The sequence below is a fragment of the Meles meles genome, chromosome 9 (assembly GCF_922984935.1).
Source record: "Meles meles chromosome 9, mMelMel3.1 paternal haplotype, whole genome shotgun sequence".
In the NCBI taxonomy this organism is placed as follows: domain Eukaryota; kingdom Metazoa; phylum Chordata; class Mammalia; order Carnivora; family Mustelidae; genus Meles; species Meles meles.
The window spans coordinates 96,171,864-96,190,095 of record NC_060074.1 but is presented as its reverse complement, the minus strand read 5'-3'; the positions used below and the strand labels follow the sequence as shown (position 1 = coordinate 96,190,095).

At 37.4% G+C, this 18,232-nt stretch overlaps 2 protein-coding genes and 1 non-coding gene across 14 annotated transcripts in view; 2 read left to right on the top strand and 1 right to left on the bottom strand.

The window, feature by feature from the left end:
- The window catches only part of ZRANB3 (zinc finger RANBP2-type containing 3), a 317,775-nt gene extending 307,963 nt beyond the window's left edge, over positions 1-9,812 (bottom strand). For all 4 annotated transcript variants that reach the window (XM_046019609.1, XM_046019610.1, XM_046019612.1 and 1 more), the window contains exon 1: positions 9,609-9,812. The gene's annotated coding sequence lies outside the window, so the exon portion shown is untranslated. The remainder of the gene's footprint in view (positions 1-9,608) is intronic.
- LOC123951238 lies at positions 1,594-1,697 on the top strand. The gene has a single exon (XR_006820388.1). It is a non-coding gene; the product is annotated as a U6 spliceosomal RNA (small nuclear RNA).
- A 758-nt stretch (positions 9,813-10,570) lies between the features above and the next one.
- The window catches only part of R3HDM1 (R3H domain containing 1), a 208,406-nt gene continuing 200,744 nt past the window's right edge, over positions 10,571-18,232 (top strand). For all 9 annotated transcript variants that reach the window (XM_046019038.1, XM_046019035.1, XM_046019032.1 and 6 more), the window contains exon 1: positions 10,571-10,727. The gene's annotated coding sequence lies outside the window, so the exon portion shown is untranslated. The remainder of the gene's footprint in view (positions 10,728-18,232) is intronic.

Here is an 18,232-nt window from a genome sequence, read left to right as displayed (position 1 = left end):
TCTATTTTAAACAGGCAAAATATTTGCCCTGAAAAGAATTTCAATTAAAAAATAAGTAATTATCGGGCGCCTGGGTGGCTCAGTGGTTTAAGCCGCTGCCTTCGGCTCAGGTCATAATCTCAGGGTCCTGGGATCGAGTCCCACATCGGGCTCTCTGCTTGGCAGGGAGCCTGCTTCCCTCTCACTCTCTCTGCCTGCCTCTCTGCCTACTTGTGATCTCTCTCTGTCAAATAAATAAATAAAATCTTTAAAAAAAAATAAGTAATTATCTAATGAATTTTATTCCTGAATTTCATTCTTTCATGCATTCAACAAAAATATATTTGGGTACTGATATGGAGCAGACATTGCACTAGCCTCTGCAAACATAATAATTAAAAAAAAATAGATGCAGTTTTGAAGAAATACTATAGGGAAAGTACCAACTGTTAAGGAAGCATGTAACAAAAACTCAGTTTCCAAATGTGGAGATTTGGAAAGCTTTCTAAGAGATATATACATCAAACCTGAGACATACAGAGTACACAATAACCAGATGAAAAGGATATACAAAGGGTCTAATTTGGAATAAAAGGCAGAGAGCAGGTAGGAATTCTTAGTCTTCATTTTACTGGACCTATCAGTAAATCATTCCTTCCTTGTTAAATCACGTGTTTCATTTAGATTCTAGAACACCACATCCCCACAGTTTCCATCCTACTTCAACAGTCATTCCTGCTCAGTCTACACTTGGGCTGGTTCTTCCTCTTCTCCCTGCCCACTTAAGATTAGAGTTCTTTTTTTTGTTGTTGTTCCATCCTTTAGAGATATCATTATTATCATGGCTTTAAATATTACCTCTATGCCAATGACTCCCTCATTTATAGAGAGAGATCAGCTTCTCCTGAACTTCGGACTCATATACCTAACCAAACATCTCTACCTTGCAGTCTAATGGGCATCTCAAACTTAACACAACTAAAACTGAACTCTAGATCTTTCTCTCAAACCCTATTCCACCCACAATCTTCCCCATCTCATCCTTCCTATAGTCCATACTGATTCCTTCACTCCCCTCAGTTGTCTCTCATCCTGCATATCCAATACATTAGCAACTCCTGTTACATTCAAAATATACCCAGAATCCTACCATTTCCTACTACCTCTAAATCCATTCACCTGATCTGAGCCACTATCACTTCTAGTCTGAATTTCTCAAGAATCTGATATCTCAGCCTCTACTTCCCTCCCTACATTCTCCTCTCAATGTAGCAGTCACTGAGATATTTTGAAAAGGTAAGTCTGATCCTAACATTCCCCAGAACTCCTCAGCAGTTTCCAGTTTTACTCAGATAAAAGCTCTATTAATGGTTTATAAGCCTTTCTACAATCTGTTCCCACTTCTATTACCATCCCTTCTCACTTTTTCTTCTCTGTCATAAGGATGTCCTTATGTGTTCCTGCTTTGGATTCTGCACTAGCTGGTCCACCTGCTTGTACCACTCTTCCCCCAATTAACTGCATGGCTACTTCTCTTGATTCCTTCAAAAGTCTTTTCTGAAATGTCAAATTTTCAATGAAAACTTGACTACCTTGTTTAAAATTTCAACTTTTGCGCTTGCTTCAGCAGCACATACACTAAAATTGGAACGATACCGAGATTAGCATGGCCTATGCACAAGGATGACACACAAATTCAGGAAGTGTTACATATTTTTCAGAGAAAGAATTTTAAAGTAAATGTGGCAACAATATGTGATTCTGGGTCAAGGGCATATGGGAGTTCTTGGCACTATTCTTGTGACTTTTCGTATGTCTTAAACTACTCCAGAATAAAAGTTTAAAATTTTAGGGGCGCCTGGGTGGCTCAGTGGGTTAAAGCCTCTGCCTTCAGCCCAGGGTCCTGGGATCGAGCCCCACATCCGGCTCTCTGCACAGCAGGAAGCCTGCTTCCTCTTCTCTCTCTCTGCCTGCCTCTCTGCCTACTTGTGATCTCTGTCTGTCAAATAAATAAATAAAATCTTTTTTTAAAAAAAGTTTAAAATTTTAAAAACAAGAAACCAACAAGAATTGCAACTCCTTATTATCTCTTCCTTACCCTACGTTTTCTTTTCTTTTTTTTTTTTAATTTTATTTATTTATTTGACAGACATCACAAGTAGGCAGAGAGGCAGGCAGAGAGAGAGAAGAGGAAGCAGGCTCCCCGCTGAGCAGAGAGCCCGATGCGGGGCTCCATCCCAGGACCCTGGGATCATGACCTGAGCTGAAGGCAGAGGCTTTAACCCACTGAGCCACCCAGACGCCCCCCTACGTTTTCTTTCTTGACAGCACTTAACACTTTGTGAGACACTATATGATTTAATTTCCCCTTGTAGTTTTAGTTGGTCTTTCGCCACTAGTGTGTAAGCTCTAAAAAACAGAAATTCTTAACTCTTTTGTTTATTGGTGTATTCCATGCACCTAGAGCAGTGCCTGGCACCAAGCACTCAGTATTATTCGTTATTTTGAAGTTTCAAAGGACAGGGGTACCATGATTAGAGAGTCTGGAGGTAGATGTGTAAGTATAACATAGGACCATAGGAGTGCATGGCTGAACTAATGTGGAAATCAAATTCATAGGAGACATAGCAGTCTAGGAACTAAGAAACTAGCATGTTATGTCAATTGGGCTACACATTCAAATGCAGAAATCTCCCTAAGTAGATAAAAAGATAGTAAATCAAATTCGAGTTATAGCAGGGAAATTGGGAATGCAGTTTATAAAATGATTAAGATGGGGGGGGGCGCCTGGCTGGCTCAGTGGGTTAAGCCTCTGCCTTCAGCTCAGGTCCTGATCTCAGGGTCCTGAGATGGAGCCCCGCATCAGGCTCTCTGCTCATCGGGGAGCCTGCTTCCCTTTCTCTCTCTGCCTCTCTGCCTACTTGTGGTCTCTGTCAAAGAAGTAAATAAAATCTTAAAAAAAAAAAAAAAAAGATTAGAGGGAGGGTTGTATATTGAATACAAATTAAGGCTCCCTATTAGGATATTAGGTTATTTGAACACCCTAGAGAGTTTAAAGATAGAAAGGATGTCTACATATGGAAAATTCTTCCTACTACAGAATACCAATCAAATCTTCTGTTGAATTTAAGATCAAATTCAGTTAATCCAGATAACTAAATTTCTTAAATTTATCCTAGTCAAACAAACTGATCAGTGGAAATGGTTCCAAGTAGGATAGAAATTTGGCTACATAGATACAATGAGTAAATGCTGTGACAATGAAATGCCCTAATAAATCTTGGAGGAGCTATGATAAAACATTTGATTACTCACTTCTCCTCTCCTCCCATCACACTAATAATAGCAGGCAGGTGGAAAGAGGCAAGGGAAAAGGACTAGAGCCAGGAACCTCAGTAAATACCTCTACCAACTAGCTAAGTAACCACGTAATAACATAAACAATTCCAAGTTCCTTATTGGAGAGACAAATTTGGCTTGAAAAAGTGCCAGTTCATGCAAATGGTTAATATGGAGGTCTACTGGACAGCTCTGCTTTAAAGTACATGGATTCCAGAAACCACGAATTCACACATACACACACACACACACACACAAAAGCAAAGTTTATCGTTAATAAGTTTCAAAAGGTAGTCAATGAAGAGGTCTACTTATCCACTCAAGTGTTTTCGAAGTGATTATGTACAAAGTCAGATATTCAATCCCAGGAACCCTTCAGATCTGATCAAGGCTTGAAAATGTACCTATGTCACATTTTAACACACTCAATGCTTTCATAATATCATACATTCTCTTTACGCTTATATCTGATGTAGCTTTATTTAGTTAAGCTACAACCTAAATTAAGTAAATGGAAATCACATTTTTTTTTAAAGTTTTTTTTGTTTTGTTTTGTTTTTTTTTTTTTTTTTTTTGACAGAGAGAGATCACAAGTAGGCAGAGAGGCAGTCAGAGAGAGAGAGAGGGAAGCAGGCTCCCTGCCGAGCAGAGAGCCCGATGCGGGACTCGATCCCAGGACCCTGAGATCATGACCCGAGCCGAAGGCAGCGGCCTAAACCACTGAGCCACCCAGGCGCCCTGGAAATCACATTTTTGTCAATAAAACTGAATTTCCTAAAATGATAATGGGTTAATTTCAGTAAATTACAGAATTACTAAAAAAATCATTTATGGGACTTTAAGAACCACCATATCTAATATCTAATTACTCTAAAAGCAAGGACACTAGAACCTTTCATTCTATAAGCAACAGTTTTCAAAATAATGATAAAATACCTCTCACTTATTAAGTGACCTCTCTGTGAAGACATTTTTTAAAATCTCTTGTAATTCTCAAAACAACTCACAAAGTATTATTATCCTCACATTAAGGTCAAGAAAATTGAGGTTCAGGAAAATTGATGTGAAATAATTTCTTAGCAGTTGGTAACTAGTTATATTAAACCTGGAACTGTGACTGTTCTAATTTTAAGTCTGAATTTTTGCCATTATACAACACTGCCTCTTAAAATCACTCATTCAACAAATACTTTTTGAGCACCCATTATATACCAGGCATTGCAGAAAATACCACATATACGAAGATGAATTTGCACCATTGCAGCCTCATATCTTAGCCCAATCTAGGGCAGAAATAAGAGTCATAAACAAATAATTGGAACACAATGTAATAAGCGCTATAAAAGAAGTATATATAGAAATACCATATAATATTGGAAGTGTTTGCTCTGTGTAAGCAATCAAAGAAGGCTTCACTTATGAGAAAAAAAAATGCTTGGTATATAAGAGACCTCATATTAAATTTTTTTAAATTATTTTTTTAAAAGATTTATTCGAGAGCGAGTGGGCATGGGCACACGGGGGAGGGGCAGAAGAAGAGGAAAAGAGAATCCCAAGCAGAATGGGTGCAGAGCCCCACAAGGGGCTCGATCCCAGGACACAGATAATGACCTGAGTCAGAATAAAATATCAGACAACTAACCAACTGAGCAATCTAGGCACCCTATCTAAATTAAATACTGATGCAACTCATCAGTTGAAACTTAAAGGAAGAGCAGGGTTTGCAGATGAACAATCAAGATAAGGGTATTCCAGAGAGAAAGAAGCCTTATTTGCAAAAGCACTAAGTTTCAGAAAATCCTACGCAGTTCAGTATAGCTAAAAAATACAATTCTTGTGACATGCGGTAAAGAAGTAATAATAGGCTAGGTCAGGGAGGTTCTCATTTGCCATGTGAAAACTGGACTTTATCCTGTAAGAAACTTGGGACCTTTCTTAGACTTTAAAGAGGCCATTAGTTTACAAAGATTACCTTGTCAAATATGGAAAAACAGATGTGAGGGTGGGGACAATCTTTTAGAAGTATACCACAAAGAGCCAAGGTAATACAATTTATAATTTCTTCACTTAAGACACCTATACATGTTGTTTCCAGTAGAAGCTGATGACTTCAAATGACTGATGAAGTCATCCTGATGACTTCAGGAAAAATCCTGAAGAAGAAAATACAAGAAAATATGGGAATAACAAGAAAATACCTACCTGACATTTTGGATATCTCACAGACATTTCTAGCCTAAATGTCCAAAACCAAAGTCTTATTTCTCTACCAAACCCGTGTGCTCCTTGTGCAATCTCTCAGTAATAGTACAACCATGCAAGTTATTCAAACTGGCAACGTGGGTTCACTCTTGATTTCTCCCTCTCCTTTAGCCACCAAATTAAATCCATTCATTATTAATTATTCCTAAGGCATATCTCAAATGCATCCATTTCCTTCCAGGTCCACTGCCATCCCAAGCTACCACTGCTCTATTGGAATACTGCAATAGCTCCCAAATGGACTCCCTGACATTATCCTTAATATCAGTTGGTTTCCTTAAAGCACTTACTATAATTAGCAATTCCTTTTATCTATTTACTTGAATTTTGTCTTTTTCTCCTATTCGAATGCCTTCATAAAATCAAGGACCACTAACTGTCTTGTTTATCATTTTACTTCAGCATGCCAGCATCAGCCAGGTCAATCAACAATATTTACAGAACTACTACATATTTACTATAGGCCAGGCACTACTTTGTGTTTTATGTGTATGAAGTCATTTAAACCTCACAATAACCTGTGAGGTAGGTGTTCTATTATCTCAATTTTATAGATAAGAAAACTAAGGGACAGATTGTTAACTAATCTGCACAAGGTCACCCAACAAGTACATGGCAGAACCCAGAATCAAACCTAGGCAGCCTGGAGCCCATTTTCTTGATTATTAGCCAGTACTTCTCTTAGTAGGTGCTCAACAAATATTTCTTGACCAAATAAACAAATGAGAAGAACAGGCTTAGGGGAATGTTAAGTTTGAAGTACTCAGAGAATGAAGTACAGAGGGATAGTTATTATAACAAGCATGCAGAAGGGGCACCTCGGTGGCTTAGAGTCTGCCTTTGGCTCAGTTTATGATCCTGGAGTCCTAGGATCAAGCCCCGCATGAGGCTAACTGTTCAGGAAAGAGTCTGCGTCTCCCTCTCCCCACCGCCACCCCCCGGCCCCATCTCATGTTTTCTCCCTCTCTCTCTTTCAAATAAATACATAAATAAAATCTTTTTTTAAAAATAAACATGCAGAAGTCATCAGCTTCTACTGGAAACAACATGTAAAATGCAAGCCACTTTGTAATAAAAAGTGATCATATAATTTTTTAAAAATTGGAAATGCTCTTAAACTGTAAACTTTTTGATCTAATTCTGCAATATAAACATGTTTTTACAAAGCAGAGAGCCCCATTGAGTCTTGATTGTATCTGAAAATTCTGTATTACTAATATGAAATTAAATACTTGTCACTAAGCAATATTAAACTTATACTTTATTAAAATATAGATGTGCCAAGATGTACTTTTAATTTGACAGAATGGTACCAAAATCCACCTAAAAAAAATACAAGAAAATATGGGAACAATAAGAAAATACCTAAAAAGAAGAGTGGAACCACACTTTACCTACTTGATATCAAAACATCGTTTAAAGTTAGAGAAATTAAGATAATGTGTAGAGTTCCAGTCAAAGACAGAACAATGGAAAACAAACAAACAAACAAACAAAAAAAGAGTCCAAGCAAAATCAAGTACGTATAAATTGTAAAATTAAATGTAAGAACAAATTTTAAATTATATATACATATTTTTATTATCTAATTTATAAGCATCGCAAATGCTTTTCCAAGTATCACAAATAAACTAGAAACTATAAAAGAAAAAGACAGTTTCAAAAGTAAAATAATTAGAATTATTTCATGGAAAAATAGCATTCAAAGTTAAAAAGACAAATTTCAAAATGGGAGTCAAGGCTTACAAAATACACGAGAGTCAGAAAACCTAAGAAGTAATTCCTTTAAAATTATTAAGAGATTATCATAACCAATAACAAGCTACTTAAAAGAGATTAAACAATGGACACTACACATACAAAAAATCCTTAACATCAACAGAATTCAATTACAAACAAAATGAAGAATGACTTTTTGCAATCAGATTGGATGGAATAAAAGATGGGAAGTGGGTGCTCTCAAACACTGTTAGTAAGAAAGAAAATGGGCACAACCTTTCTGAAGAGCAATTCAGGAATTATAAAGTAATTGTGGTTAAATAACCTAATTCTAAAAAGTCAGATTTACAGGATAATCAAAAAAGCATATAAAGATTTTTTCACAAGAGCATTCTTTTTAAAAGTTAATAACTGACCCAACAATCCCACTTCTGGGCATATATCCAAAAGAAATGAACATAGGATCTTGAAGACATATGTGCACACCCATGTTGGCTGCAGCATTATTCACAATAGCTAAGAGATAGAAGCAATCTAAATGTCTATTGGCAGAGGAACGGATAAATAAAATATAATACACACACACACACAGGAATATTACTCAGCTTTGAAAAAGGAAATCTAGTCATACGCTACAATACTGTTGAACCTTGAGGATACAATGGTAAGTCAAATAAGCCAGTCAAAGAAGGACCAATACTGCATGAGTCCTCCAATACAAGATACCTCAAGTGGTTGAACTTTTAAAAAAAAGTAGAATGGTAGATTCCAAGGGTTGTGGGAAGGGAAAAAGAGGAGTTGTACAAAAAGTATAGTTTCAGTTTTACAAGATGAAAAAGTTCCATATATCTGTTTAATGACAAGGTACATACAGTTGACACTACTGTATTATACACTTAAAAATGGTTAAGATTATAAATTTTGTTTTTTACCACAAAGTTCATAAAAAAAATAATGTAAATATCCATCAAGTAGGACTTGATTGTTAGAGACATACAACAAAATACCAGAGAGCAATCAAAAATGTTAATTTTAAAATGATATTAATATATATCCAGTCATATCCACAGCCCATTGTTGAATTTAAAAAAAAAAAAGTTCACAAAAAAGGTAGTATGATAGCATTCATGCAAATGTCTATATCTATAATAGGTCTGTAAGGATATTCACCCAAATTTAATGGTATTATCTCTGGATAACAGTATTACAGATGACCTTTTTCATATTTTTCTTGTTTTTAAATACAATGAGTACATACTATTCAAATGACAGAGGATACATCAGAACTAGTGACTGCCACCATTTGTTCCAGATTTCTAGAATGGAATTTTACATTTCTCTCTCCTTATGTGTCTATAGCACATATCGGGGAATTAATAAATATTTGAGAGGCAAGATGAGTAGTGATTAACAGATCAGAAATAAGACAGATTTGGATATGAATCTCAGCTCCAAAATTTACTGATCAAGGCCTTAAAGTCTTCATGAACGTCACTTGAACACCAATTTCTTCAACTAAATGTCACATAACAATACTTGCAGATTGCCCACCCCACCCCACCCCCCGCCAAAAAACAATGTACTTAAAGCACTTAATATCATTCCTGGCTGAGGAAACACTCAATAAAATGATGGCCATATTTACTATTCCTTAACTTGAAGAACTCAGGACACAACAAAAACAAAAACTACACTGCAAAATTATACTGAAAATCCCAACTGCATTAAGAAAACAAGAGAGCTATATCGTACACCTGAAACTAATACTATATATGTTGAAAAACTTTAGTTAAAATAAAAAATTACTAAAAAAAGATAATTCTTTGACTATTGGTCCCACAACACTGATGCTTTACTGAACAAAAAAAAAAAAAAAAGGACTGATTATGGACCATTTTTGAGTACTAATCCTGTACCCTTCCGTAGCTTACCTCCTTCCAACCAGTCTTTAATAGTGTGTTTGTATACGAGGGAGTTGTTAGTTCAGAACTTCTAAGCCTATTTTTAGTCAAACAGATAACCTGAAGCCATACTCCAAGGACCAAAGCGGCTAAAAACATTAAAGACACCTTCCACAAATACATGGGTGCAATCTAATAGCAAGTCAAAAGATAAGAAAAATGGGACTCTCGGATAGAAGACTGGGGGTGGAGAATGGCATCCCGGACTTCGGAACTACCGCCATCCCATTTCACCCACTCTTTCTTAAAACACAATTACACGCCGTTCGACTTTCTCTCTTTCTCTCTCTCTCTCTTTCTCTCTCTCCAGAAACTGACTTGCCCGCCACGCCACTCCGAAAGCCACACCTGGTGTATTCGCTGCAGAATCTCCAACTCCCGCCACAGATTTGGCTTGCGTCCGCCCCAAGGCGGAAGTGACTTCAACGGGACACTCTGAAAGTAAGAGTTCAAATACCAGCAATCTAAAACCCATGCGGCGTTCTGAGAAAACTCTTCTCTGACTACCCCTCTCTTTTATGCCTCCGTCTTCTGTTAGGGTGGCGAAAATGATTCGCCACACACTTGCAACCGGTTCCCCGCCCCAAACTGCAAATCATTTAAGTCTTTTCTCTCTCATTGGCCAACGAAGTGCCATGGGTATCTCACAGGAACTACAATTCCCGTCAGGCCCCACAGGAAGAAAAAGTGGGCAAGGACAGAGGCTGGGGCAAAGCAGATTGGGAAATGTAGTCCCCTGCAGGCCGAACCGAGCAATAACCCCGCCTTCCCCCGCTGAAGCTGGAGAAACCAGGTGTTCGGCTTAGAACCCGTTACCGCTAAAGGGAGGAGCCAAGCCCTTAAGCAGCATTCCTCACTTCCCGCCACATGGAGAATTAAAAATGTTCATTAACTCCAAGAAAGCTCTATAAATAACCCCTGAAGAAGTATGGTTGTCTTTCCAATATTTCCAGGTCATTAAAAACTCCACAGAACTCCTCCACCTCAGGTTCCCAACTCGTGGGAAAAGGTGCCTTTTTTACAAGTGGGCAAAATGGCTGTCCTGTTAGTTTTCCCATTGGTTGTCCTTTGCGTCGTTCAAGGGCGGTTACTTATAACCGATTGGTTCTTTTTCCCTTGAGGGTGGAGGAAGACTTGGCACCGCTCTGCCGCGGCCCAGGAGGAGATAAAGGGGTGGAGAGAAGGCAGTTTGTTCAGGTCTGATTGGATGATCCTCATGTCACTCGGAGGATGTATAACCTATGATTTGTGAACTGACCCTCAAAGAAAACGAAGAGGCGGGGCTAGTGCGTGGTGGGAAGGGGCGGGATTCTGCCAGCCGCGGCTGCCGCTGGAGCCGGTGTCCGGGCTGGTGATGGGGTTAATTCCCTTTCGTAAGACTCTTACTTGCACCCACCCAGCCCCGCCGTCGCCCCGCCGCGCCGCGCTCCAGCCGCCGCCTCCTCCTCCTCCTCCTCAGTAACGCGGGTAAGAGATGCCCTCCCCTCCCCCCCTCCAGCTCCCCGGGAATAACGCGCCTCGCTCCCCTCCCCCGCCCGCCAACCGGTAGCGCTAACGGAGAAGGAGGCAGGCAGGGGAAAGATGTGTATGAGAAGGTGGCCTTCCCCGCCGAACCATCGGCGCTCCAGCCAGGCCCCCGCTGAGGTGCTGCTGCTGCCAGCCCGCCGGGAGGTCGGCTTCCGAGGGAGCCCGGCTCGCCTGGCCCGCCGCAGCCGCTGCAGCTGCATCCACTACCTTGTGCCCACCGCCCCCACCCGGGGGCCATGTGAAAAGCAAACCCCTCGAGGCCTAGCGGAGGAGGCAGGGGAAAGGTTCCCGAGTCCCTGCCATGGCTGCTGCTTGCTGCTTTTGCAGCCCCAGGGACTCGGGAACCAGCCACAGCAGGCCTGCCAGGAGCGGGTGCCGTGCGTGGTTCTGCTCTCTCGGGTGGCTGGCGCCGGTGCCTCGGGCTCCCCGGCCCACCCCACGCCTCGGCCCCCCGCATTGCCCCGGGAGAATTTTTAGAAAGGAAATAAGGCGTTCCAACCGGTTGGTGAAATGTAGGCATATCTTGCCTGTTGTACCAGAAAAAGTACAATGGGATTATTGAAAAGAAAGTTGAATGACTGTCAGTGCCACGGACCCCAGGGGTCAGATTTACACGTCTTATGGTTGAGCCTTAGGCTCAAACCTGTGTTTTGAAGTTTTTTTTGTTCTCTTTTTTTTTGTTACTAGGTGCAGAGGAGAGTGCCTCTCTTTTTGAGCTTTCTTTTATGTAGGAACAAATTGTTGAGGCTATCTTGTCCGGTGTGTAATTGTCCTGGATAGCAAGTTAAGTAAAAGTAAGGCTTAGTAAATAGCAGATGATTTTTCTTATATGATGTCCCAGGAAATAAGTGTATATAGATCTAAGTATCCATGGTTGTAGTTTGCATAATTGTAATTCTGAAAAAACCCTTTGCTATTAGCTTAGATGTCATTGATTACAAGAACTTTTGAGTAATTAGAAGGTGGTTAAAGTCTAACTGGAAGCTAACTGAATTGTAATATTTGAAAGAGTAAGATCTATGTAATATTTAATATAGTCGGTTACCAGTGTACCTAGAGTAGCTGGACATACCTCAACTTAATAAAATTTGGCATATTTGAGAACGAATGTTTTTTCCTCACACAGTGATTAGGTGCTCATCTTTTCACACCTTGTGGGGTTGGATTTTGGGTTTTTTGTTTTTGTTTTTGTTTTTTGTTTTGTTTTGGCATAGGTATGTCCTTAAATAATGGATTCTGTACTTTGTAGTAAACATGACCATATCAAAGGTAAAGTTTTAGGCCCACTTCTGAGGCTTAACTTGTTACTGGTGCAAACTTGGGTTCTGAAGAAATAATCAGTTTGACTATGTGTTAGACCATTTCTTCAGGGTCTAAGGAGACCCTGTTGCCTTAATGATCTTACATATTTCCATAGCTCATACACTTGCATACAGAATTACATAGATCCTAGATTCAGGATCTGGAAGAAATGTCAGTGTGTGCTTAAAAAAAAAAAAAAAAGAAACATAACCCTGAAAGTTAAGTTTGCTCAGCTCCCTACAAAGCACTGATATGTACATATATATATATATTTTTTCATGTATCAGCATTTTCTAAAACTTGTTGGTTGATATAGAATTGATATTTTCAGATCTCATATACTTTATATACAGAAAAGGCTGATGAATAGGAGGCTTTTACATTGTCTTATTAGCTTACATTGTCTTATTTACATTATTTTACATTGTCTTATTACACTGTGAGCCTCAGTCTCAGGTATAAAATTGGGATGATAGCACTTAACACTTAGAGTTGTGAGGATTAGAGATGAAGTGTATAAAGCTCCTACTATTGTGTTTAATGCATAGTATGCATTATTAAATATTAACTTAATGCATCTTAAGAGAATGAGTTTATTTACATGCACATGTTGCAGCCTCAGAACTTGCTTTTTTATGGTAGAGGAGTACTATGGGAGTTTTCATTTATATAGGGACTTAAATTCCTGCAGTTTACCGCTAGCCATTTTCAAAGTAAAAGGTATGTGACAAACTGGAAATCAGATACTGAAGAGTTGTTGATTTTATAGAAGATTTTTTAATTTTTGTGTTAAAATCCCTTTGTTTAAAATATATTTCAGATGAATTATTTGGAATAAAAGGAAATTGGAATAAAAGTAAATTGTTGTAATGATAAATTATTGTAAAATCTTTTGAATTTTAGTTAGCTGATAGGTGTTTCAAGGTTTATATTGTTTGCAATCCATATTTACTGTGCTATCAGGATACTGACAGGCAACTCTTTAATACAGAGTTAAGATTAAGTGAGTCATTTGAATTCATAATGGCCATAGGCCGACTGCAGTTTTGTTGCTGTTTTTAATTCTCAGTATATATCAGTACTTGAGTTTTTCTTTTCTATGAAACAACATCCCAGACACACTGTTCCTTTCTTTTTTCAGGCACTTTGGAAAATGTATTGGTCTTCACACATAATAGTGTCTTTTCAGTTTGTCCTAGTAGACAAATTAAAGTTTAACATGAAAAGTTTTATTACAAAGTCTCCTGACAGTAAGGCCTGGCCAGGGTTCAAGGCAGCTGTACCTTATGTTGAATGGTGAATGAACCTAGTACAATTGGATGCTCTTTTGGGGAGCGTTACGTGGCAGCAGCAGAATATTTTATAAAATTGAAATAAACTTTTTCAAAAATTATGCAGAAAAAATGCACTGCCGGGCCTTTCCGAATAATAAAAGAGATTTTCTAGTACTGGCACTTTAGCATACCTAATTATGCACATTTAAGTTAATGTTAATTTTTAATTCTGTAGAAACAGAGAAACCCTGAGAGTTGATAAAGATTTTATTTTCTCCCTTCTTGAAAATGTTACAGTAATAAGCACTTAAGACTTGATGGGTTTATAATACATTGTTGCTATTTGAATTAGAAAACTTCACTATTAACACTTCCATGATCTTTTGTAAATACTCTGACAGTCTGTGTGTCAGAGTTGTGGTTACAGATAGCAGTCAGTTTTTCAAATGGCTCTTGTAGCTCCAAATCATAGACTCTATTTCTTTGTAGTCACACCTGTATGCATTGATGATAACTTATTATTTATAATTTAAGATAACTAAGATACATAAGGAGCCTGTCAGTTTTGTCTTAGTGTAATAGAATATTTTCTTAAAAAGGTAAAATAGTCTTGCATCTGATCCTGTGAAGTCTCATAATGTTTATTAGTGATACAGACATGTGCAAAGAATCAAATCATAAAATCAAACAAAATTTTATTAAGTTAACTTTGCTTTCCAAATAAGGATACGTTATATAAATTAAGCAAATTTGTTTGTACCTGTTAGGATGTAAGCATGTGTATCTTTTCCAGAATTTAATTCAATTAGTCATTGGGTGGTGGTTGAAACAAGAGATGAGTTATTTAATCCTGGCTTGAATCTAGTTCTGTGTCTTATTTTCCAAAAGTTTGGTGTTCTCTCATATTTTATCCTTGAAAATTTTACCTCTTCTTACCTTCTTAGTCTCTACATGTGCCCATTAACTTAAATTTTCCCCCCATGGTTTTGAAAGCCTGTACTTATGATCTTTGTTTTTCTCTTTGTCTTCTGAATTGTAGATTTGTAACTTTAAAAAGAAAAAAAAAACAATTTCTACCTGTAAGCCCACTTCTCTTGGGCCTTCTTATTTCATAAATACTAAACCATATAGCATGTTTAAATGATTATTCTTATTGCGAGCTTGACTAGTGTTTTCATCTATAACTCCCTAAAAGTACTTTCTCTCAAAAAGAAATTAAGTATGGAAAGTGTTACATATGTTGTTGTTCTTGACCTTTCTTCTTGGAGGGTGTAATTTGATATCGTCTTGCCAAAGAGTTTAAAGTACTATGATTTGACTTCTCCCAACTTTAGATTTATCAATGATACAAAAATTAGTTTTGTGAGCTAGTTGTACAGTTAACTTCACTAACCTTTCTTCTGCTTGAAAGAAATTCCATAACCGGTATATCACCTTAAAGTCTTGAGTTGGAAGTTTAACTGCAGATTTACCTTGATGCCTTGCTTCTCAGTAGAGGGAGAAGCTATGGAATTACAAAAGAGAGGTCTAATGTTGTGGGGATAAAACTGTAAATGTATGCAAAGCAAGGACTTAAATGAACACAAGGCCCTCATTTTTAAAGTGCTCTTGGGACAGATGCTTATTACAGAATTGCTATGTTTAAAAAATAGTATCTTTTTGCTGGAAACAGCCCAAATCCCTTCCTTGAGCGAATGTTTAAACCATTCTGTATCCATACCATGGACTACTATGCAGCAATAAAAAGGAAGAAAACATTGATAAAGCAACTTATGTGGATCTTAAAGTAATACACCAAATGAAAAAAAAAAACCAATTTTAAAATGGGAGAACCCTGTGGTCTCATTTATATAACATTCTCAAAATGGCAAATTATGAGCTAGAGCACAGATTAGTGGTTTCCAGGCATTAGAGATGGGATTTGAGAAAGCAGGATGGTTGTAACTAGAGAGGGGTAGTATGAGGGATCTTTGTAGTACTGGAACGTTTCTGTATCTTGATTGTATGGTGGTTCCCTAAATCTACATTGCATAGAAACACAGACAAATGGGGCTCTTAGGTGGCTCTTTTGATTAAGTGTCTGCCTCTAGATTTTGGCTCAGGTCATGAACTCAGGGTGGTAAGATGGAGCCTCGAGTCAGGCTCTGCACTGGGCATGGAACCTCCTTAAGATTCTCCCTCTGCTTCTCCACCCCATTCACGCATGAGCACTTGTGCATGAGCACTTTCTCTTGCTCTCTAAGAAAAAGGAAAAGAAAAACAGACAAATGGGTATGTGTAAAACTGGCAAACTCTGAATAAGGTCGTATATCAATGCCAATCCCTGCTTTTGATGCTGAACTATATTTACATTGTCATTGGGGGAAATTGAGTGACGAGTACATGGGAGCTTTCTATACTATTTTTGCAACTGCCTATGAATGTATAATTATTTGAAAAATAGAAAGTTAAGCATAAAAACTCTGATACTTATATATATGTTCCTGTATAGTATTGAAAAGTATAATTTTAAGCAAATACCTTCAATATACCATCATACATTTTATATTGTTCATTTGTGTTAGTTTTACCAAGTTCACCTGCATCTGAAACACAACAAAAATAGCTCTACATCAAACATATCCAAGGTGCAATTTCTGTTTTCATTTTATAAGCCTTGTTTCCCCTAAATGCCAATTCTTTCATCATTCTCCTTTTATAAAGGCTTGCTGCCCTTTCACTTTTCAACCTTTTCTTGTATAAACTAAAAAGAATCTGACATTAGTTATCTATATTGTTCCATTTTCCAGTTGCAATAGAAGGATTTTTATCAAAAAAAAAAACAAAAAAAACAAAAAAAACAAAAAAAAAAAAAAGAAGGATTTTTATCAAGAGGTGATACATTCATTATTTGACCAGATATTTATATATTAAACCTATTGATTATCTGTAAGATAAAATAAAAGATGTTATCTTCTTGTAAAGACATACAGAACCAGCAAATAAGAAATCATTTGGGGAAAGAAAGTGATATAAGTGCTTGTTAAATTACTCTAATTACTGTATGACCCTACACTTTTTTTTAATACAAAAGTACTAAATGTTCTAAACCAATTGGAGAGTAATGTAAAGAGGTCAAAACTAAAAGTGTAGACCACCAACTTGGGGAGGATACTTCTTTGTGATACAGATGACCTAGATCCATTTGGGGTTAATTTTTGTGTATGGTATGAGGTAGGAGGTCCAAATTCATTTTTTTACATCAGGATATCATTTTTATCTCCACACCATTTGTTGAAAACACTGTTCTTTCCCTATTGAATTGTCTTGGCTCTTTTGTGGACCATAAATGTAAGAGGTTATTTCTCAACTCTAAATTCTATTACATTGATTTATAGGTCTGTCACTAGACCGGTAGTACCACACTGTTTGATTATGTAACTTTGTAACAAGTTTTAAAATTGGGGCTTGTGAGACCTCCAACTTTGCTCTTTTTCAGGATTGTTTTGGCTATTCTGAGTCCCTTTGATTTCTTTATGTAGTTTAAGATCAGCTTGCCAGAAAGCCAGCTTGAATTTTTTTTTTCTTTTTAAACATTTTGTGTATTTATTTGTCAGTTAGAGAGAGAAAGAGCAAGTGCACAGGCAGACAGAGTGGCAGAGGGAGAAGCAGGCTCCCCGCTGAGCAAGGAGCCCAATGTGGGACTCTATCCCAGGTGGGATCATGACCTGAGCCGAAGGCAGCCGCTTAACCAACTGAGCCACCCAGGCGTCCCTGATAGAGATTGTGTCAAACACGTAGGTCAGTTTTGCAATTTGGGAAGTATTACCATATTCAACAGTATTATATGAGAGAATTTCTTTAACATGTAATGATTCATTTAAAAAGAATAATAAACTCATTGCATGTTAATATAAATACTACATTTTTATGAAAATGACTGCAGAATTTAAAAATAGCAAGAATGGGATTGTTTTATGTTTACAGTTCTTCTTAATATCTGACTTATCAGAAGATAGCTGGTTTTTATGCATTCACTCTGCTTGGACATTTGATTTTGGTTGAAATAAGAAGACAATTTGGCCACATACAAATAAATATTCAGAAGAAAAGTAAGGGACCTCATGGACCCTTTGAAAGAATCTTGATCGGCAGTGGTCCTTGAACCACACTTTGAAAACAGCTTCTCCAGTGGAAAGCAATATGTTTGGAAACTCAAAGATTTGATTAAATATCACAAGTCTGCCACTCAACAACTGATGTGATTTTTGAGCAAGTAACTTAGCCTTTCCATCTGTTTCTTCATCTGTATAATCGAGATAATGACACCATACTTTGAAGGGAGGGAACAAGATCATATATGTAAAGTTTGGGATATACAGAAACCACCAAAGAATTGATTCTTGTTCTGTTTCATTTATACTTGTCCACCTCTGTCTATTGTATGGGATTAGCTAATTTTTTTCCACTGAATATTTACATACCACAGAGTGGTTGTAACCTTTATGTAAATTTGGTTCATTGTAGTGGTTATTCATATAGTCTTTTATTATTCCTTTTAGCTACAAATCATGTTGAGAAGGAAAGAGAAGGGTCCACAAAAAAAGTAAAAAAATTTATCAGAAATGAGGGAGTAAAATTGATGCCTCCTTTAAGACCATTTGTCCCTCACTCCAGTCCTGCTACTAATGTAGAATGAAGGAAACTACAAAAAAAAAACCCTCTGCCTTAAATTAAAGAGTGGTTCTTTAACATGTATTTTCCCTGTTATAATTAATAAAATTGAAGTATAAATGACCCCAAATCTTTAATGATTCTATAATGCTTGACCAAATCATACATGATGTTCTAAAAAGATAAAACAAAAAACCCAACTCTTGCCACTTAAAC